The following is a 23365-nucleotide window of genomic DNA, read 5'->3' on the forward strand; positions in this document are numbered from 1 at the left end:
GAAACGCTGCATGTTGCTTCAAGTCATGCTTGTGATGACATGTACCAAGGTTGGTTTGAATACGATAAAGCGTTGCGGAGATATAGCCTTTAGTGTGTTTTTGCAACCTCCACGTAAAATTTGTTTGTGCGTTTATTGAAAACGATTGGACGAATCAACTTGAATTCCATAACTTTTTGTCAACATGCTCTGAAGATGATCTGTTTCAATTTTCGTGAAAATCGGAGCAACGGCCTAGGAGGAGTTCGAAAAAGTAGGTTTTTCAGAAAATTCAAAATGGCGGGAAAATTTGCATACCGGAAAATGACATCATAGGGTGAAATCGAATCGGCTTGAGCCAAGGAATCCGATGAAAAAAGAATTTTGTTTCAAGCCCTTAGAGGTCAAAAGTTATAAGCATAAATATGAGTGAAACTTTGGACAGGTGGTGGCGCTAGAGGGATTGAGTTAGAGGCACCAAATTTGCTATAGTGACAGCTCAGACTGGCCTCTATGAGTGTGCCAAATTTCACAACTTTTTACCATACGGTTCTATGGGCTGCCAGAGACTCCTATGGCGGAAGAAGAAGAAGCAGAATAATAACAAGCAGCCATTATCGGGGCCAAGCGCAAAGAAGAAGACAAGACATGCCAGCATGGCTGGAAGTCTCAAGCCAACTGCAACAATGAGCCATTAAGGACCTATTAAGTTGATTTTAGGCAAAATAGCAGTCAAATTTTAAATACAGTCAATAATAATGGTTTAATGGTTTATCACTTTCGACCAATAGGTGTCACTGTTACGAAACTGATGTGGTTTAGTCAGATTGAGATGACAATGACACATGCAAAGTTTGGTGTCAATATGTCAAAGCATTGCAGAGATACAGCCTCAAGAGTAATTTTTGCATCATGGCTCAACTCTGTTGCAGTGGTATATGAAAACTGTTTTGTCTATCAATCCGAAATCCATAACTATTTGTCAGCATGGTCTGAAGACGATACGGATCAATTTTGGTGAAAATCGGACAAACGGTCTAGGATGAGTTTGAAAAAGTAGGTTTTTAACAAATAACAAGACGGAGGACAGATAGGTTTGCAAAATATGGCACAATTGGTATCCATGTTCTCGGCATGAGCCAATGAATGTATTATGACCAGTTTCATTACAATGGGTTAATTTAATCAAAAGTTATTCGCATTTCTGTACATTTTATTACAACTTTTGACCACAAGGTGGCGCTACCCCGAAACTTTTTGAGTATCTTCGGGACATGGAGCGGAAGACACATACCGAGTTTTGTAACGATACGCTAATGCATTCTTAAATTATAGCATTAGCATTTTAAACCATAATACTGCATTGAAGTCAATGGGAATTTCATGTTTTGTTTTATTATAGCGCCACCAAGAGGCACAATCCCACCAATTTTTTTATGTGTCCTCATAGTGAGCCCATACATATGTGTGTCAAGTTTGGTGAAAATATCTCATTTTGTTTTGGAGTTATAGACATTTATATGAAAAAACACGTAAAAAAGGACTGACACCTGACTTTGATTGGATTTTACTACCCCTTACTATCAATATTTTGAGATTTGGGCATTAGCGTATAGCTATCGACCTATGTTTCCGAACTTCTGAGGCTGGTTTCGTCTCGATCGGACAAGCGGTTTCGAAGATATCAGCAAATGTTTTTTAAGCACTAAATTACAACTCTGCGCAAACCATATGCCGAAACCTGGCAAGTCTGGTATCGTTGGAGTCGGCAAGGATTCAGGAGACCAAAAAACACACTCCCATCAAAATATGTCAACCACACCCAAAGTTATAAGCGTTTGAAAAAAAAAATTCTCCACTAGGTGGCGCTGTTTCGAAACTTCTCAGGCTACTTCAGGGCATCGTGGTGATGACCCATACCAAGTTTCATAACAATCTGTTCATGCGTTCATAAAATACAGCATTTTTGCACATAATTCAAAATGGCCGACATCCAAAATGGCCGACATGGTAAAATTGGATATCAGTCGACTCGGCATGACGCCCTGAATCTAATGAGACCAATTTTATGATTTTTGGATAAACGGTTCAGAAGTTATAAGCCAAAATAGGCATTTTTCGTATCTCCGGACAGGTAGGTGGCGCTGCGCCGAAACGCTGCATGTTGCTTCAAGTCATGCTTGTGATGACATGTACCAAGGTTGGTTTGAATACGATAAAGCGTTGCGGAGATATAGCCTTTAGTGTGTTTTTGCAACCTCCACGTAAAATTTGTTTGTGCGTTTATTGAAAACGATTGGACGAATCAACTTGAATTCCATAACTTTTTGTCAACATGCTCTGAAGATGATCTGTTTCAATTTTCGTGAAAATCGGAGCAACGGCCTAGGAGGAGTTCGAAAAAGTAGGTTTTTCAGAAAATTCAAAATGGCGGGAAAATTTGCATACCGGAAAATGACATCATAGGGTGAAATCGAATCGGCTTGAGCCAAGGAATCCGATGAAAAAAGAATTTTGTTTCTAGCCCTTAGGGGTCAAAAGTTATAAGCATAAATATGAGTGAAACTTTGGACAGGTGGTGGCGCTAGAGGGATTGAGTTAGAGGCACCAAATTTGCTATAGTGACAGCTCAGACTGGCCTCTATGAGTGTGCCAAATTTCACAACTTTTTACCATACGGTTCTATGGGCTGCCAGAGACTCCTATGGCGGAAGAAGAAGAAGAAGCAGAATAATAATAGGAACACTAACGATTTCAATAGGTGCCTCCGCACCTTTGGTGCTTGGCCCCTAAATATAGCTGCAAGCAGCCATTATCGGGGCCAAGCGCAAAGAAGAAGACAAGACATGCCAGCATGGCTGGAAGTCTCAAGCCAACTGCAACAATGAGCCATTAAGGACCTATTAAGTTGATTTTAGGCAAAATAGCAGTCAAATTTTAAATACAGTCAATAATAATGGTTTAATGGTTTATCACTTTCGACCAATAGGTGTCACTGTTACGAAACTGATGTGGTTTAGTCAGATTGAGATGACAATGACACATGCAAAGTTTGGTGTCAATATGTCAAAGCATTGCAGAGATACAGCCTCAAGAGTAATTTTTGCATCATGGCTCAACTCTGTTGCAGTGGTATATGAAAACTGTTTTGTCTATCAATCCGAAATCCATAACTATTTGTCAGCATGGTCTGAAGACGATACGGATCAATTTTGGTGAAAATCGGACAAACGGTCTAGGATGAGTTTGAAAAAGTAGATTTTTAACAAATAACAAGATGGAGCACAGATATGTTTGCAAAATATGGCAAAATTGGTATCTATCTTCTCGGCATGAGCCAATGAATGTATTATGACCAGTCTCATTACAATAGGCTAATTTAATCAAAAGTTATTAGCATTTTTGTACATTTTATTACAACTTTTGACCACAAGGTGGCGCTGCCCCGAAACTTTTTGAATATCTTCGGGACATAGAGCGGAAGACACATACCGAGTTTTGTAATGATACACTAGTGCATTCTTAAATTATAGCATTAGCATTTTAAACCGTAATACTGCATTGAAGTCAATGGGAATTTCATGTTTTGTTTTATTATAGCGCCACCAAGAGGCACAATCCCACCAATTTTTTTATGTGTCCTCGTAGTGAGCCCATACATATGTGTGTCAAGTTTGGTGAAAATATTTCATTTTGTTTTGGAGTTATAGACATTTATATGAAAAAACACGTAAAAAATGACTGACACCTGACTTTGATTGGATTTTACTACCCCTTACTATCAATATTTTGAGATTTGGGCATTAGCGTATAGCTATCGACCTATGTTTCCGAACTTCTGAGGCTGGTTTCGTCTCGATCGGACTAGCGGTTTCGAAGATATCAGCAAATGTTTTTTAAGCACTAAATTACAACTCTGCGCAAACCATATGCCGAAACCTGGCAAGTCTGGTATCGTTGGAGTCGGCAAGGATTCAGGAGACCAAAAAACACACTCCCATCAAAATATGTCAACCACACCCAAAGTTATAAGCGTTTGAAAAAAAAAATTCTCCACTAGGTGGCGCTGTTTCGAAACTTCTCAGGCTACTTCAGGGCATCGTGGTGATGACCCATACCAAGTTTCATAACAATCTGTTCATGCGTTCATAAAATACAGCATTTTTGCACATAATTCAAAATGGCCGACATCCAAAATGGCCGACATGGTAAAATTGGATATCAGTCGACTCGGCATGACGCCCTGAATCTAATGAGACCAATTTTATGATTTTTGGATAAACGGTTCAGAAGTTATAAGCCAAAATAGGCATTTTTCGTATCTCCGGACAGGTAGGTGGCGCTGCGCCGAAACGCTGCATGTTGCTTCAAGTCATGCTTGTGATGACATGTACCAAGGTTGGTTTGAATACGATAAAGCGTTGCGGAGATATAGCCTTTAGTGTGTTTTTGCAACCTCCACGTAAAATTTGTTTGTGCGTTTATTGAAAACGATTGGACGAATCAACTTGAATTCCATAACTTTTTGTCAACATGCTCTGAAGATGATCTGTTTCAATTTTCGTGAAAATCGGAGCAACGGCCTAGGAGGAGTTCGAAAAAGTAGGTTTTTCAGAAAATTCAAAATGGCGGGAAAATTTGCATACCGGAAAATGACATCATAGGGTGAAATCGAATCGGCTTGAGCCAAGGAATCCGATGAAAAAAGAATTTTGTTTCTAGCCCTTAGGGGTCAAAAGTTATAAGCATAAATATGAGTGAAACTTTGGACAGGTGGTGGCGCTAGAGGGATTGAGTTAGAGGCACCAAATTTGCTATAGTGACAGCTCAGACTGGCCTCTATGAGTGTGCCAAATTTCACAACTTTTTACCATACGGTTCTATGGGCTGCCAGAGACTCCTATGGCGGAAGAAGAAGCAGAATAATAAATATAGCTGCAAGCAGCCATTATCGGGGCCAAGCGCAAAGAAGAAGACAAGACATGCCAGCATGGCTGGAAGTCTCAAGCCAACTGCAACAATGAGCCATTAAGGACCTATTAAGTTGATTTTAGGCAAAATAGCAGTCAAATTTTAAATACAGTCAATAATAATAGTTTAATGGTTTATCACTTTCGACCAATAGGTGTCACTGTTACGAAACTGATGTGGTTTAGTCAGATTGAGATGACAATGACACATGCAAAGTTTGGTGTCAATATGTCAAAGCATTGCAGAGATACAGCCTCAAGAGTAATTTTTGCATCATGGCTCAACTCTGTTGCAGTGGTATATGAAAACTGTTTTGTCTATCAATCCGAAATCCATAAGTATTTGTCAGCATGGTCTGAAGACGATACGGATCAATTTTGGTGAAAATCGGACAAACGGTCTAGGATGAGTTTGAAAAAGTAGGTTTTTAACAAATAACAAGACGGAGGACAGATAGGTTTGCAAAATATGGCACAATTGGTATCCATGTTCTCGGCATGAGCCATTGACTGTATTATGACCAGTTTCATTACAATGGGTTAATTTAATCAAAAGTTATTAGCATTTTTGTACATTTTATTACAACTTTTGACCACAAGGTGGCGCTACCCCGAAACTTTTTGAGTATCTTCAGGACATGGAGCGGAAGACACATACCGAGTTTTGTAACGATACGCTAATGCATTCTTAAATTATAGCATTAGCATTTTAAACCATAATACTGCATTGAAGTCAATGGGAATTTCATGTTTTGTTTTATTATAGCGCCACCAAGAGGCACAATCCCACCAATTTTTTTATGTGTCCTCATAGTGAGCCCATACATATGTGTGTCAAGTTTGGTGAAAATATCTCATTTTGTTTTGGAGTTATAGACATTTATATGAAAAAACACGTAAAAAAGGACTGACACCTGACTTTGATTGGATTTTACTACCCCTTACTATCAATATTTTGAGATTTGGGCATTAGCGTATAGCTATCGACCTATGTTTCCGAACTTCTGAGGCTGGTTTCGTCTCGATCGGACTAGCGGTTTCGAAGATATCAGCAAATGTTTTTTAAGCACTAAATTACAACTCTGCGCAAACCATATGCCGAAACCTGGCAAGTCTGGTATCGTTGGAGTCGGCAAGGATTCAGGAGACCAAAAAACACACTCCCATCAAAATATGTCAACCACACCCAAAGTTATAAGCGTTTGAAAAAAAAAATTCTCCACTAGGTGGCGCTGTTTCGAAACTTCTCAGGCTACTTCAGGGCATCGTGGTGATGACCCATACCAAGTTTCATAACAATCTGTTCATGCGTTCATAAAATACAGCATTTTTGCACATAATTCAAAATGGCCGACATCCAAAATGGCCGACATGGTAAAATTGGATATCAGTCGACTCGGCATGACGCCCTGAATCTAATGAGACCAATTTTATGATTTTTGGATAAACGGTTCAGAAGTTATAAGCCAAAATAGGCATTTTTCGTATCTCCGGACAGGTAGGTGGCGCTGCGCCGAAACGCTGCATGTTGCTTCAAGTCATGCTTGTGATGACATGTACCAAGGTTGGTTTGAATACGATAAAGCGTTGCGGAGATATAGCCTTTAGTGTGTTTTTGCAACCTCCACGTAAAATTTGTTTGTGCGTTTATTGAAAACGATTGGACGAATCAACTTGAATTCCATAACTTTTTGTCAACATGCTCTGAAGATGATCTGTTTCAATTTTCGTGAAAATCGGAGCAACGGCCTAGGAGGAGTTCGAAAAAGTAGGTTTTTCAGAAAATTCAAAATGGCGGGAAAATTTGCATACCGGAAAATGACATCATAGGGTGAAATCGAATCGGCTTGAGCCAAGGAATCCGATGAAAAAAGAATTTTGTTTCTAGCCCTTAGGGGTCAAAAGTTATAAGCATAAATATGAGTGAAACTTTGGACAGGTGGTGGCGCTAGAGGGATTGAGTTAGAGGCACCAAATTTGCTATAGTGACAGCTCAGACTGGCCTCTATGAGTGTGCCAAATTTCACAACTTTTTACCATACGGTTCTATGGGCTGCCAGAGACTCCTATGGCGGAAAAAGAAGAAGAAGCAGAATAATAATAGGAACACTAACGATTTCAATAGGTGCCTCCGCACCTTCGGTGCTTGGCCCCTAATAATAGGAACACTAACGATTTCAATAGGTGCCTCCGCACCTTCGGTGCTTGGCCCCTAATAATAGGAACACTAACGATTTCAATAGGTGCCTCCGCACCTTCGGTGCTTGGCCCCTAACAAGCAGCCATTATCGGGGCCAAGCGCAAAGAAGAAGACAAGACATGCCAGCATGGCTGGAAGTCTCAAGCCAACTGCAACAATGAGCCATTAAGGACCTATTAAGTTGATTTTAGGCAAAATAGCAGTCAAATTTTAAATACAGTCAATAATAATGGTTTAATGGTTTATCACTTTCGACCAATAGGTGTCACTGTTACGAAACTGATGTGGTTTAGTCAGATTGAGATGACAATGACACATGCAAAGTTTGGTGTCAATATGTCAAAGCATTGCAGAGATACAGCCTCAAGAGTAATTTTTGCATCATGGCTCAACTCTGTTGCAGTGGTATATGAAAACTGTTTTGTCTATCAATCCGAAATCCATAAGTATTTGTCAGCATGGTCTGAAGACGATACGGATCAATTTTGGTGAAAATCGGACAAACGGTCTAGGATGAGTTTGAAAAAGTAGATTTTTAACAAATAACAAGATGGAGCACAGATATGTTTGCAAAATATGGCAAAATTGGTATCTATCTTCTCGGCATGAGCCAATGAATGTATTATGACCAGTCTCATTACAATAGGCTAATTTAATCAAAAGTTATTAGCATTTTTGTACATTTTATTACAACTTTTGACCACAAGGTGGCGCTGCCCCGAAACTTTTTGAATATCTTCGGGACATAGAGCGGAAGACACATACCGAGTTTTGTAATGATACACTAGTGCATTCTTAAATTATAGCATTAGCATTTTAAACCGTAATACTGCATTGAAGTCAATGGGAATTTCATGTTTTGTTTTATTATAGCGCCACCAAGAGGCACAATCCCACCAATTTTTTTATGTGTCCTCGTAGTGAGCCCATACATATGTGTGTCAAGTTTGGTGAAAATATTTCATTTTGTTTTGGAGTTATAGACATTTATATGAAAAAACACGTAAAAAATGACTGACACCTGACTTTGATTGGATTTTACTACCCCTTACTATCAATATTTTGAGATTTGGGCATTAGCGTATAGCTATCGACCTATGTTTCCGAACTTCTGAGGCTGGTTTCGTCTCGATCGGACTAGCGGTTTCGAAGATATCAGCAAATGTTTTTTAAGCACTAAATTACAACTCTGCGCAAACCATATGCCGAAACCTGGCAAGTCTGGTATCGTTGGAGTCGGCAAGGATTCAGGAGACCAAAAAACACACTCCCATCAAAATATGTCAACCACACCCAAAGTTATAAGCGTTTGAAAAAAAAAATTCTCCACTAGGTGGCGCTGTTTCGAAACTTCTCAGGCTACTTCAGGGCATCGTGGTGATGACCCATACCAAGTTTCATAACAATCTGTTCATGCGTTCATAAAATACAGCATTTTTGCACATAATTCAAAATGGCCGACATCCAAAATGGCCGACATGGTAAAATTGGATATCAGTTGACTCGGCATGACGCCCTGAATCTAATGAGACCAATTTTATGATTTTTGGATAAACGGTTCAGAAGTTATAAGCCAAAATAGGCATTTTTCGTATCTCCGGACAGGTAGGTGGCGCTGTGCCGAAACGCTGCATGTTGCTTCAAGTCATGCTTGTGATGACATGTACCAAGGTTGGTTTGAATACGATAAAGCGTTGCGGAGATATAGCCTTTAGTGTGTTTTTGCAACCTCCACGTAAAATTTGTTTGTGCGTTTATTGAAAACGATTGGACGAATCAACTTGAATTCCATAACTTTTTGTCAACATGCTCTGAAGATGATCTGTTTCAATTTTCGTGAAAATCGGAGCAACGGCCTAGGAGGAGTTCGAAAAAGTAGGTTTTTCAGAAAATTCAAAATGGCGGGAAAATTTGCATACCGGAAAATGACATCATAGGGTGAAATCGAATCGGCTTGAGCCAAGGAATCCGATGAAAAAAGAATTTTGTTTCTAGCCCTTAGGGGTCAAAAGTTATAAGCATAAATATGAGTGAAACTTTGGACAGGTGGTGGCGCTAGAGGGATTGAGTTAGAGGCACCAAATTTGCTATAGTGACAGCTCAGACTGGCCTCTATGAGTGTGCCAAATTTCACAACTTTTTACCATACGGTTCTATGGGCTGCCAGAGACTCCTATGGCGGAAGAAGAAGAAGAAGAAGAAGCAGAATAATAACAAGCAGCCATTATCGGGGCCAAGCGCAAAGAAGAAGACATGCCAGCATGGCTGGAAGTCTCAAGCCAACTGCAACAATGAGCCATTAAGGACCTATTAAGTTGATTTTAGGCAAAATAGCAGTCAAATTTTAAATACAGTCAATAATAATGGTTTAATGGTTTATCACTTTCGACCAATAGGTGTCACTGTTACGAAACTGATGTGGTTTAGTCAGATTGAGATGACAATGACACATGCAAAGTTTGGTGTCAATATGTCAAAGCATTGCAGAGATACAGCCTCAAGAGTAATTTTTGCATCATGGCTCAACTCTGTTGCAGTGGTATATGAAAACTGTTTTGTCTATCAATCCGAAATCCATAAGTATTTGTCAGCATGGTCTGAAGACGATACGGATCAATTTTGGTGAAAATCGGACAAACGGTCTAGGATGAGTTTGAAAAAGTAGATTTTTAACAAATAACAAGATGGAGCACAGATATGTTTGCAAAATATGGCAAAATTGGTATCTATCTTCTCGGCATGAGCCAATGAATGTATTATGACCAGTCTCATTACAATAGGCTAATTTAATCAAAAGTTATTAGCATTTTTGTACATTTTATTACAACTTTTGACCACAAGGTGGCGCTGCCCCGAAACTTTTTGAATATCTTCGGGACATAGAGCGGAAGACACATACCGAATTTTGTAATGATACACTAGTGCATTCTTAAATTATAGCATTAGCATTTTAAACCGTAATACTGCATTGAAGTCAATGGGAATTTCATGTTTTGTTTTATTATAGCGCCACCAAGAGGCACAATCCCACCAATTTTTTTATGTGTCCTCGTAGTGAGCCCATACATATGTGTGTCAAGTTTGGTGAAAATATTTCATTTTGTTTTGGAGTTATAGACATTTATATGAAAAAACACGTAAAAAATGACTGACACCTGACTTTGATTGGATTTTACTACCCCTTACTATCAATATTTTGAGATTTGGGCATTAGCGTATAGCCATCGACCTATGTTTCCGAACTTCTGAGGCTGGTTTCGTCTCGATCGGACTAGCGGTTTCGAAGATATCAGCAAATGTTTTTTAAGCACTAAATTACAACTCTGCGCAAACCATATGCCGAAACCTGGCAAGTCTGGTATCGTTGGAGTCGGCAAGGATTCAGGAGACCAAAAAACACACTCCCATCAAAATATGTCAACCACACCCAAAGTTATAAGCGTTTGAAAAAAAAAATTCTCCACTAGGTGGCGCTGTTTCGAAACTTCTCAGGCTACTTCAGGGCATCGTGGTGATGACCCATACCAAGTTTCATAACAATCTGTTCATGCGTTCATAAAATACAGCATTTTTGCACATAATTCAAAATGGCCGACATCCAAAATGGCCGACATGGTAAAATTGGATATCAGTCGACTCGGCATGACGCCCTGAATCTAATGAGACCAATTTTATGATTTTTGGATAAACGGTTCAGAAGTTATAAGCCAAAATAGGCATTTTTCGTATCTCCGGACAGGTAGGTGGCGCTGCGCCGAAACGCTGCATGTTGCTTCAAGTCATGCTTGTGATGACATGTACCAAGGTTGGCTTGAATACGATAAAGCGTTGCGGAGATATAGCCTTTAGTGTGTTTTTGCAACCTCCACGTAAAATTTGTTTGTGCGTTTATTGAAAACGATTGGACGAATCAACTTGAATTCCATAACTTTTTGTCAACATGCTCTGAAGATGATCTGTTTCAATTTTCGTGAAAATCGGAGCAACGGCCTAGGAGGAGTTCGAAAATGTAGGTTTTTCAGAAAATTCAAAATGGCGGGAAAATTTGCATACCGGAAAATGACATCATAGGGTGAAATCGAATCGGCTTGAGCCAAGGAATCCGATGAAAAAAGAATTTTGTTTCTAGCCCTTAGGGGTCAAAAGTTATAAGCATAAATATGAGTGAAACTTTGGACAGGTGGTGGCGCTAGAGGGATTGAGTTAGAGGCACCAAATTTGCTATAGTGACAGCTCAGACTGGCCTCTATGAGTGTGCCAAATTTCACAACTTTTTACCATACGGTTCTATGGGCTGCCAGAGACTCCTATGGCGGAAGAAGCAGAATAATAATAATAGGAACACTAACGATTTCAATAGGTGCCTCCGCACCTTCGGTGCTTGGCCCCTAAATATAGCTGCAAGCAGCCATTATCGGGGCCAAGCGCAAAGAAGAAGACAAGACATGCCAGCATGGCTGGAAGTCTCAAGCCAACTGCAACAATGAGCCATTAAGGACCTATTAAGTTGATTTTAGGCAAAATAGCAGTCAAATTTTAAATACAGTCAATAATAATGGTTTAATGGTTTATCACTTTCGACCAATAGGTGTCACTGTTACGAAACTGATGTGGTTTAGTCAGATTGAGATGACAATGACACATGCAAAGTTTGGTGTCAATATGTCAAAGCATTGCAGAGATACAGCCTCAAGAGTAATTTTTGCATCATGGCTCAACTCTGTTGCAGTGGTATATGAAAACTGTTTTGTCTATCAATCCGAAATCCATAAGTATTTGTCAGCATGGTCTGAAGACGATACGGATCAATTTTGGTGAAAATCGGACAAACGGTCTAGGATGAGTTTGAAAAAGTAGATTTTTAACAAATAACAAGATGGAGCACAGATATGTTTGCAAAATATGGCAAAATTGGTATCTATCTTCTCGGCATGAGCCAATGAATGTATTATGACCAGTCTCATTACAATAGGCTAATTTAATCAAAAGTTATTAGCATTTTTGTACATTTTATTACAACTTTTGACCACAAGGTGGCGCTGCCCCGAAACTTTTTGAATATCTTCGGGACATAGAGCGGAAGACACATACCGAGTTTTGTAACGATACACTAGTGCATTCTTAAATTATAGCATTAGCATTTTAAACCGTAATACTGCATTGAAGTCAATGGGAATTTCATGTTTTGTTTTATTATAGCGCCACCAAGAGGCACAATCCCACCAATTTTTTTATGTGTCCTCGTAGTGAGCCCATACATATGTGTGTCAAGTTTGGTGAAAATATCTCATTTTGTTTTGGAGTTATAGACATTTATATGAAAAAACACGTAAAAAATGACTGACACCTGACTTTGATTGGATTTTACTACCCCTTACTATCAATATTTTGAGATTTGGGCATTAGCGTATAGCTATCGACCTATGTTTCCGAACTTCTGAGGCTGGTTTCGTCTCGATCGGACTAGCGGTTTCGAAGATATCAGCAAATGTTTTTTAAGCACTAAATTACAACTCTGCGCAAACCATATGCCGAAACCTGGCAAGTCTGGTATCGTTGGAGTCGGCAAGGATTCAGGAGACCAAAAAACACACTCCCATCAAAATATGTCAACCACACCCAAAGTTATAAGCGTTTGAAAAAAAAAATTCTCCACTAGGTGGCGCTGTTTCGAAACTTCTCAGGCTACTTCAGGGCATCGTGGTGATGACCCATACCAAGTTTCATAACAATCTGTTCATGCGTTCATAAAATACAGCATTTTTGCACATAATTCAAAATGGCCGACATCCAAAATGGCCGACATGGTAAAATTGGATATCAGTCGACTCGGCATGACGCCCTGAATCTAATGAGACCAATTTTATGATTTTTGGATAAACGGTTCAGAAGTTATAAGCCAAAATAGGCATTTTTCGTATCTCCGGACAGGTAGGTGGCGCTGCGCCGAAACGCTGCATGTTGCTTCAAGTCATGCTTGTGATGACATGTACCAAGGTTGGTTTGAATACGATAAAGCGTTGCGGAGATATAGCCTTTAGTGTGTTTTTGCAACCTCCACGTAAAATTTGTTTGTGCGTTTATTGAAAACGATTGGACGAATCAACTTGAATTCCATAACTTTTTGTCAACATGCTCTGAAGATGATCTGTTTCAATTTTCGTGAAAATCGGAGCAACGGCCTAGGAGGAGTTCGAAAAAGTAGGTTTTTCAGAAAATTCAAAATGGCGGGAAAATTTGCATACCGGAAAATGACATCATAGGGTGAAATCGAATCGGCTTGAGCCAAGGAATCCGATGAAAAAAGAATTTTGTTTCTAGCCCTTAGGGGTCAAAAGTTATAAGCATAAATATGAGTGAAACTTTGGACAGGTGGTGGCGCTAGAGGGATTGAGTTAGAGGCACCAAATTTGCTATAGTGACAGCTCAGACTGGCCTCTATGAGTGTGCCAAATTTCACAACTTTTTACCATACGGTTCTATGGGCTGCCAGAGACTCCTATGGCGGAAGAAGAAGCAGAATAATAAATATAGCTGCAAGCAGCCATTATCGGGGCCAAGCGCAAAGAAGAAGACAAGACATGCCAGCATGGCTGGAAGTCTCAAGCCAACTGCAACAATGAGCCATTAAGGACCTATTAAGTTGATTTTAGGCAAAATAGCAGTCAAATTTTAAATACAGTCAATAATAATGGTTTAATGGTTTATCACTTTCGACCAATAGGTGTCACTGTTACGAAACTGATGTGGTTTAGTCAGATTGAGATGACAATGACACATGCAAAGTTTGGTGTCAATATGTCAAAGCATTGCAGAGATACAGCCTCAAGAGTAATTTTTGCATCATGGCTCAACTCTGTTGCAGTGGTATATGAAAACTGTTTTGTCTATCAATCCGAAATCCATAACTATTTGTCAGCATGGTCTGAAGACGATACGGATCAATTTTGGTGAAAATCGGACAAACGGTCTAGGATGAGTTTGAAAAAGTAGGTTTTTAACAAATAACAAGACGGAGGACAGATAGGTTTGCAAAATATGGCACAATTGGTATCCATGTTCTCGGCATGAGCCATTGACTGTATTATGACCAGTTTCATTACAATGGGTTAATTTAATCAAAAGTTATTCGCATTTCTGTACATTTTATTACAACTTTTGACCACAAGGTGGCGCTGCCCCGAAACTTTTTGAGTATCTTCAGGACATGGAGCGGAAGACACATACCGAGTTTTGTAACGATACGCTAATGCATTCTTAAATTATAGCATTAGCATTTTAAACCATAATACTGCATTGAAGTCAATGGGAATTTCATGTTTTGTTTTATTATAGCGCCACCAAGAGGCACAATCCCACCAATTTTTTTATGTGTCCTCATAGTGAGCCCATACATATGTGTGTCAAGTTTGGTGAAAATATCTCATTTTGTTTTGGAGTTATAGACATTTATATGAAAAAACACGTAAAAAAGGACTGACACCTGACTTTGATTGGATTTTACTACCCCTTACTATCAATATTTTGAGATTTGGGCATTAGCGTAAAGCTATCGACCTATGTTTTCGAACTTCTGAGGCTGGTTTCGTCTCGATCGGACTAGCGGTTTCGAAGATATCAGCAAATGTTTTTTAAGCACTAAATTACAACTCTGCGCAAACCATATGCCGAAACCTGGCAAGTCTGGTATCGTTGGAGTCGGCAAGGATTCAGGAGACCAAAAAACACACTCCCATCAAAATATGTCAACCACACCCAAAGTTATAAGCGTTTGAAAAAAAAAATTCTCCACTAGGTGGCGCTGTTTCGAAACTTCTCAGGCTACTTCAGGGCATCGTGGTGATGACCCATACCAAGTTTCATAACAATCTGTTCATGCGTTCATAAAATACAGCATTTTTGCACATAATTCAAAATGGCCGACATCCAAAATGGCCGACATGGTAAAATTGGATATCAGTCGACTCGGCATGACGCCCTGAATCTAATGAGACCAATTTTATGATTTTTGGATAAACGGTTCAGAAGTTATAAGCCAAAATAGGCATTTTTCGTATCTCCGGACAGGTAGGTGGCGCTGCGCCGAAACGCTGCATGTTGCTTCAAGTCATGCTTGTGATGACATGTACCAAGGCTGGTTTGAATACGATAAAGCGTTGCGGAGATATAGCCTTTAGTGTGTTTTTGCAACCTCCACGTAAAATTTGTTTGTGCGTTTATTGAAAACGATTGGACGAATCAACTTGAATTCCATAACTTTTTGTCAACATGCTCTGAAGATGATCTGTTTCAATTTTCGTGAAAATCGGAGCAACGGCCTAGGAGGAGTTCGAAAAAGTAGGTTTTTCAGAAAATTCAAAATGGCGGGAAAATTTGCATACCGGAAAATGACATCATAGGGTGAAATCGAATCGGCTTGAGCCAAGGAATCCGATGAAAAAAGAATTTTGTTTCTAGCCCTTAGGGGTCAAAAGTTATAAGCATAAATATGAGTGAAACTTTGGACAGGTGGTGGCGCTAGAGGGATTGAGTTAGAGGCACCAAATTTGCTATAGTGACAGCTCAGACTGGCCTCTATGAGTGTGCCAAATTTCACAACTTTTTACCATACGGTTCTATGGGCTGCCAGAGACTCCTATGGCGGAAGAAGAAGAAGAAGAAGAAGAAGAAGAAGAAGAAGAAGAAGAAGAAGCAGAATAATAATAATAGGAACACTAACAATTTCAATAGGTGCCTCCGCACCTTCGGTGCTTGGCCCCTAAATATAGCTGCAAGCAGCCATTATCGGGGCCAAGCGCAAAGAAGAAGACAAGACATGCCAGCATGGCTGGAAGTCTCAAGCCAACTGCAACAATGAGCCATTAAGGACCTATTAAGTTGATTTTAGGCAAAATAGCAGTCAAATTTTAAATACAGTCAATAATAATGGTTTAATGGTTTATCACTTTCGACCAATAGGTGTCACTGTTACGAAACTGATGTGGTTTAGTCAGATTGAGATGACAATGACACATGCAAAGTTTGGTGTCAATATGTCAAAGCATTGCAGAGATACAGCCTCAAGAGTAATTTTTGCATCATGGCTCAACTCTGTTGCAGTGGTATATGAAAACTGTTTTGTCTATCAATCCGAAATCCATAACTATTTGTCAGCATGGTCTGAAGACGATACGGATCAATTTTGGTGAAAATCGGACAAACGGTCTAGGATGAGTTTGAAAAAGTAGGTTTTTAACAAATAACAAGACGGAGGACAGATAGGTTTGCAAAATATGGCACAATTGGTATCCATGTTCTCGGCATGAGCCATTGACTGTATTATGACCAGTTTCATTACAATGGGTTAATTTAATCAAAAGTTATTCGCATTTCTGTACATTTTATTACAACTTTTGACCACAAGGTGGCGCTACCCCGAAACTTTTTGAGTATCTTCAGGACATGGAGCGGAAGACACATACCGAGTTTTGTAACGATACGCTAATGCATTCTTAAATTATAGCATTAGCATTTTAAACCATAATACTGCATTGAAGTCAATGGGAATTTCATGTTTTGTTTTATTATAGCGCCACCAAGAGGCACAATCCCACCAATTTTTTTATGTGTCCTCATAGTGAGCCCATACATATGTGTGTCAAGTTTGGTGAAAATATCTCATTTTGTTTTGGAGTTATAGACATTTATATGAAAAAACACGTAAAAAAGGACTGACACCTGACTTTGATTGGATTTTACTACCCCTTACTATCAATATTTTGAGATTTGGGCATTAGCGTATAGCTATCGACCTATGTTTCCGAACTTCTGAGGCTGGTTTCGTCTCGATCGGACTAGCGGTTTCGAAGATATCAGCAAATGTTTTTTAAGCACTAAATTACAACTCTGCGCAAACCATATGCCGAAACCTGGCAAGTCTGGTATCGTTGGAGTCGGCAAGGATTCAGGAGACCAAAAAACACACTCCCATCAAAATATGTCAACCACACCCAAAGTTATAAGCGTTTGAAAAAAAAAATTCTCCACTAGGTGGCGCTGTTTCGAAACTTCTCAGGCTACTTCAGGGCATCGTGGTGATGACCCATACCAAGTTTCATAACAATCTGTTCATGCGTTCATAAAATACAGCATTTTTGCACATAATTCAAAATGGCCGACATCCAAAATGGCCGACATGGTAAAATTGGATATCAGTCGACTCGGCATGACGCCCTGAATCTAATGAGACCAATTTTATGATTTTTGGATAAACGGTTCAGAAGTTATAAGCCAAAATAGGCATTTTTCGTATCTCCGGACAGGTAGGTGGCGCTGCGCCGAAACGCTGCATGTTGCTTCAAGTCATGCTTGTGATGACATGTACCAAGGTTGGTTTGAATACGATAAAGCGTTGCGGAGATATAGCCTTTAGTGTGTTTTTGCAACCTCCACGTAAAATTTGTTTGTGCGTTTATTGAAAACGATTGGACGAATCAACTTGAATTCCATAACTTTTTGTCAACATGCTCTGAAGATGATCTGTTTCAATTTTCGTGAAAATCGGAGCAACGGCCTAGGAGGAGTTCGAAAAAGTAGGTTTTTCAGAAAATTCAAAATGGCGGGAAAATTTGCATACCGGAAAATGACATCATATGGTGAAATCGAATCGGCTTGAGCCAAGGAATCCGATGAAAAAAGAATTTTGTTTCTAGCCCTTAGGGGTCAAAAGTTATAAGCATAAATATGAGTGAAACTTTGGACAGGTGGTGGCGCTAGAGAGATTGAGTTAGAGGCACCAAATTTGCTATAGTGACAGCTCAGACTGGCCTCTATGAGTGTGCCAAATTTCACAACTTTTTACCATACGGTTCTATGGGCTGCCAGAGACTCCTATGGCGGAAGAAGAAGCAGAATAATAAATATAGCTGCAAGCAGCCATTATCGGGGCCAAGCGCAAAGAAGAAGACAAGACATGCCAGCATGGCTGGAAGTCTCAAGCCAACTGCAACAATGAGCCATTAAGGACCTATTAAGTTGATTTTAGGCAAAATAGCAGTCAAATTTTAAATACAGTCAATAATAATGGTTTAATGGTTTATCACTTTCGACCAATAGGTGTCACTGTTACGAAACTGATGTGGTTTAGTCAGATTGAGATGACAATGACACATGCAAAGTTTGGTGTCAATATGTCAAAGCATTGCAGAGATACAGCCTCAAGAGTAATTTTTGCATCATGGCTCAACTCTGTTGCAGTGGTATATGAAAACTGTTTTGTCTATCAATCCGAAATCCATAACTATTTGTCAGCATGGTCTGAAGACGATACGGATCAATTTTGGTGAAAATCGGACAAACGGTCTAGGATGAGTTTGAAAAAGTAGATTTTTAACAAATAACAAGATGGAGCACAGATATGTTTGCAAAATATGGCAAAATTGGTATCTATCTTCTCGGCATGAGCCAATGAATGTATTATGACCAGTCTCATTACAATAGGCTAATTTAATCAAAAGTTATTAGCATTTTTGTACATTTTATTACAACTTTTGACCACAAGGTGGCGCTGCCCCGAAACTTTTTGAATATGTTCGGGACATAGAGCGGAAGACACATACCGAGTTTTGTAATGATACACTAGTGCATTCTTAAATCATAGCATTAGCATTTTAAACCGTAATACTGCATTGAAGTCAATGGGAATTTCATGTTTTGTTTTATTATAGCGCCACCAAGAGGCACAATCCCACCAATTTTTTTATGTGTCCTCGTAGTGAGCCCATACATATGTGTGTCAAGTTTGGTGAAAATATTTCATTTTGTTTTGGAGTTATAGACATTTATATGAAAAAACACGTAAAAAATGACTGACACCTGACTTTGATTGGATTTTACTACCCCTTACTATCAATATTTTGAGATTTGGGCATTAGCGTATAGCTATCGACCTATGTTTCCGAACTTCTGAGGCTGGTTTCGTCTCGATCGGACTAGCGGTTTCGAAGATATCAGCAAATGTTTTTTAAGCACTAAATTACAACTCTGCGCAAACCATATGCCGAAACCTGGCAAGTCTGGTATCGTTGGAGTCGGCAAGGATTCAGGAGACCAAAAAACACACTCCCATCAAAATATGTCAACCACACCCAAAGTTATAAGCGTTTGAAAAAAAAAATTCTCCACTAGGTGGCGCTGTTTCGAAACTTCTCAGGCTACTTCAGGGCATCGTGGTGATGACCCATACCAAGTTTCATAACAATCTGTTCATGCGTTCATAAAATACAGCATTTTTGCACATAATTCAAAATGGCCGACATCCAAAATGGCCGACATGGTAAAATTGGATATCAGTCGACTCGGCATGACGCCCTGAATCTAATGAGACCAATTTTATGATTTTTGGATAAACGGTTCAGAAGTTATAAGCCAAAATAGGCATTTTTCGTATCTCCGGACAGGTAGGTGGCGCTGCGCCGAAACGCTGCATGTTGCTTCAAGTCATGCTTGTGATGACATGTACCAAGGTTGGTTTGAATACGATAAAGCGTTGCGGAGATATAGCCTTTAGTGTGTTTTTGCAACCTCCACGTAAAATTTGTTTGTGCGTTTATTGAAAACGATTGGACGAATCAACTTGAATTCCATAACTTTTTGTCAACATGCTCTGAAGATGATCTGTTTCAATTTTCGTGAAAATCGGAGCAACGGCCTAGGAGGAGTTCGAAAAAGTAGGTTTTTCAGAAAATTCAAAATGGCGGGAAAATTTGCATACCGGAAAATGACATCATAGGGTGAAATCGAATCGGCTTGAGCCAAGGAATCCGATGAAAAAAGAATTTTGTTTCTAGCCCTTAGGGGTCAAAAGTTATAAGCATAAATATGAGTGAAACTTTGGACAGGTGGTGGCGCTAGAGGGATTGAGTTAGAGGCACCAAATTTGCTATAGTGACAGCTCAGACTGGCCTCTATGAGTGTGCCAAATTTCACAACTTTTTACCATACGGTTCTATGGGCTGCCAGAGACTCCTATGGCGGAAGAAGAAGAAGAAGAAGCAGAATAATAATAGGAACACTAACGATTTCAATAGGTGCCTCCGCACCTTCGGTGCTTGGCCCCTAAATAGCTGCAAGCAGCCATTATCGGGGCCAAGCGCAAAGAAGAAGACAAGACATGCCAGCATGGCTGGAAGTCTCAAGCCAACTGCAACAATGAGCCATTAAGGACCTATTAAGTTGATTTTAGGCAAAATAGCAGTCAAATTTTAAATACAGTCAATAATAATGGTTTAATGGTTTATCACTTTCGACCAATAGGTGTCACTGTTACGAAACTGATGTGGTTTAGTCAGATTGAGATGACAATGACACATGCAAAGTTTGGTGTCAATATGTCAAAGCATTGCAGAGATACAGCCTCAAGAGTAATTTTTGCATCATGGCTCAACTCTGTTGCAGTGGTATATGAAAACTGTTTTGTCTATCAATCCGAAATCCATAAGTATTTGTCAGCATGGTCTGAAGACGATACGGATCAATTTTGGTGAAAATCGGACAAACGGTCTAGGATGAGTTTGAAAAAGTAGATTTTTAACAAATAACAAGATGGAGCACAGATATGTTTGCAAAATATGGCAAAATTGGTATCTATCTTCTCGGCATGAGCCAATGAATGTATTATGACCAGTCTCATTACAATAGGCTAATTTAATCAAAAGTTATTAGCATTTTTGTACATTTTATTACAACTTTTGAACACAAGGTGGCGCTGCCCCGAAACTTTTTGAATATCTTCGGGACATAGAGCGGAAGACACATACCGAGTTTTGTAATGATACACTAGTGCATTCTTAAATTATAGCATTAGCATTTTAAACCGTAATACTGCATTGAAGTCAATGGGAATTTCATGTTTTGTTTTATTATAGCGCCACCAAGAGGCACAATCCCACCAATTTTTTTATGTGTCCTCGTAGTGAGCCCATACATATGTGTGTCAAGTTTGGTGAAAATATTTCATTTTGTTTTGGAGTTATAGACATTTATATGAAAAAACACGTAAAAAATGACTGACACCTGACTTTGATTGGATTTTACTACCCCTTACTATCAATATTTTGAGATTTGGGCATTAGCGTATAGCTATCGACCTATGTTTCCGAACTTCTGAGGCTGGTTTCGTCTCGATCGGACTAGCGGTTTCGAAGATATCAGCAAATGTTTTTTAAGCACTAAATTACAACTCTGCGCAAACCATATGCCGAAACCTGGCAAGTCTGGTATCGTTGGAGTCGGCAAGGATTCAGGAAACCAAAAAACACACTCCCATCAAAATATGTCAACCACACCCAAAGTTATAAGCGTTTGAAAAAAAAAATTCTCCACTAGGTGGCGCTGTTTCGAAACTTCTCAGGCTACTTCAGGGCATCGTGGTGATGACCCATACCAAGTTTCATAACAATCTGTTCATGCGTTCATAAAATACAGCATTTTTGCACATAATTCAAAATGGCCGACATCCAAAATGGCCGACATGGTAAAATTGGATATCAGTCGACTCGGTATGACGCCCTGAATCTAATGAGACCAATTTTATGATTTTTGGATAAACGGTTCAGAAGTTATAAGCCAAAATAGGCATTTTTCGTATCTCCGGACAGGTAGGTGGCGCTGCGCCGAAACGCTGCATGTTGCTTCAAGTCATGCTTGTGATGAAATGTACCAAGGTTGGTTTGAATACGATAAAGCGTTGCGGAGATATAGCCTTTTGTGTGTTTTTGCAACCTCCACGTAAAATTTGTTTGTGCGTTTATTGAAAACGATTGGACGAATCAACTTGAATTCCATAACTTTTTGTCAACATGTTCTGAAGATGATCTGTTTCAATTTTCGTGAAAATCGGAGCAACGGCCTAGGAGGAGTTCGAAAAAGTAGGTTTTTCAGAAAATTCAAAATGGCGGGAAAATTTGCATACCGGAAAATGACATCATAGGGTGAAATCGAATCGGCTTGAGCCAAGGAATCCGATGAAAAAAGAATTTTGTTTCTAGCCCTTAGGGGTCAAAAGTTATAAGCATAAATATGAGTGAAACTTTGGACAGGTGGTGGCGCTAGAGGGATTGAGTTAGAGGCACCAAATTTGCTATAGTGACAGCTCAGACTGGCCTCTATGAGTGTGCCAAATTTCACAACTTTTTACCATACGGTTCTATGGGCTGCCAGAGACTCCTATGGCGGAAGAAGAAGAAGAAGAAGAAGAAGAAGAAGAAGCAGAATAATAAATATAGCTGCAAGCAGCCATTATCGGGGCCAAGCGCAAAGAAGAAGACAAGACATGCCAGCATGGCTGGAAGTCTCAAGCCAACTGCAACAATGAGCCATTAAGGACCTATTAAGTTGATTTTAGGCAAAATAGCAGTCAAATTTTAAATACAGTCAATAACAAGCAGCCATTATCGGGGCCAAGCGCAAAGAAGAAGACAAGACATGCCAGCATGGCTGGAAGTCTCAAGCCAACTGCAACAATGAGCCATTAAGGACCTATTAAGTTGATTTTAGGCAAAATAGCAGTCAAATTTTAAATACAGTCAATAATAATGGTTTAATGGTTTATCACTTTCGACCAATAGGTGTCACTGTTACGAAACTGATGTGGTTTAGTCAGATTGAGATGACAATGACACATGCAAAGTTTGGTGTCAATATGTCAAAGCATTGCAGAGATACAGCCTCAAGAGTAATTTTTGCATCATGGCTCAACTCTGTTGCAGTGGTATATGAAAACTGTTTTGTCTATCAATCCGAAATCCATAAGTATTTGTCAGCATGGTCTGAAGACGATACGGATCAATTTTGGTGAAAATCGGACAAACGGTCTAGGATGAGTTTGAAAAAGTAGATTTTTAACAAATAACAAGATGGAGCACAGATATGTTTGCAAAATATGGCAAAATTGGTATCTATCTTCTCGGCATGAGCCAATGAATGTATTATGACCAGTCTCATTACAATAGGCTAATTTAATCAAAAGTTATTAGCATTTTTGTACATTTTATTACAACTTTTGACCACAAGGTGGCGCTGCCCCGAAACTTTTTGAATATGTTCGGGACATAGAGCGGAAGACACATACCGAGTTTTGTAATGATACACTAGTGCATTCTTAAATTATAGCATTAGCATTTTAAACCGTAATACTGCATTGAAGTCAATGGGAATTTCATGTTTTGTTTTATTATAG

This window comes from Pseudorasbora parva, chromosome 6 (genome assembly GCF_024679245.1).
Source record: "Pseudorasbora parva isolate DD20220531a chromosome 6, ASM2467924v1, whole genome shotgun sequence".
NCBI classification, from domain to species: Eukaryota; Metazoa; Chordata; class Actinopteri; order Cypriniformes; family Gobionidae; genus Pseudorasbora; species Pseudorasbora parva.